The 501-nt window shown below is 37.5% G+C and overlaps 1 protein-coding gene across 2 annotated transcripts in view; it reads right to left on the bottom strand.

The window, feature by feature from the left end:
• Positions 1 to 501, bottom strand: part of KCNJ3 (potassium channel, inwardly rectifying subfamily J, member 3) — a 162,525-nt gene that overhangs the window by 75,178 nt on the left and 86,846 nt on the right. The window lies entirely within an intron of this gene.

Below are 501 nucleotides of genomic sequence, written 5' to 3'. Positions count from 1 at the left end.
ATATCAATATATTATGTGTACCCTCATGTCTTTGTCATGACCCATAGTCAACAACTATTCTCTTCCCCAGCTATTCCCCAAACCTCTGGGCAGACAGTCAGGGTGGGAGGGAACAGTGGGAGAGGGGAAGAGCAGATGCACTAAGAATCCCTTCTCCTGAATTCCTTTTACAAATGCTCATGAAAAATAAAGATCCTAACATACATTACAAAATAAAATATAAAAAAGCAAGCAAAAATTGGAAGAAATTTCTATCTGCCTCATAAAGAAGTTTACCTAAACTTTCATTATATTATATCTACCACCACGCCCATCCTGGTATGTTTTCTATCTCCCAAGATTGCCCTGGTCTAGGTCTTGTCTTTCGATATTTCGTACAATTCGTTGTGCCCAAATGTTTTAGTAGAGAAGTTCTATAAAGTTCCACAAAGGCATATACTGAATTCCCTTGATTCTGAAACGAATGCTGTGGTACACGGTGAAATTTATAAAAACGAAAAT

This window comes from Propithecus coquereli, unplaced genomic scaffold (assembly GCF_000956105.1).
Source record: "Propithecus coquereli isolate 6110/MARCELLA unplaced genomic scaffold, Pcoq_1.0 Scaffold157, whole genome shotgun sequence".
Classification (NCBI taxonomy): Eukaryota; Metazoa; Chordata; class Mammalia; order Primates; family Indriidae; genus Propithecus; species Propithecus coquereli.
The sequence above is the reverse complement of the archived record's forward strand: the minus strand, read 5'-3'. Positions and strand labels throughout refer to the sequence as shown.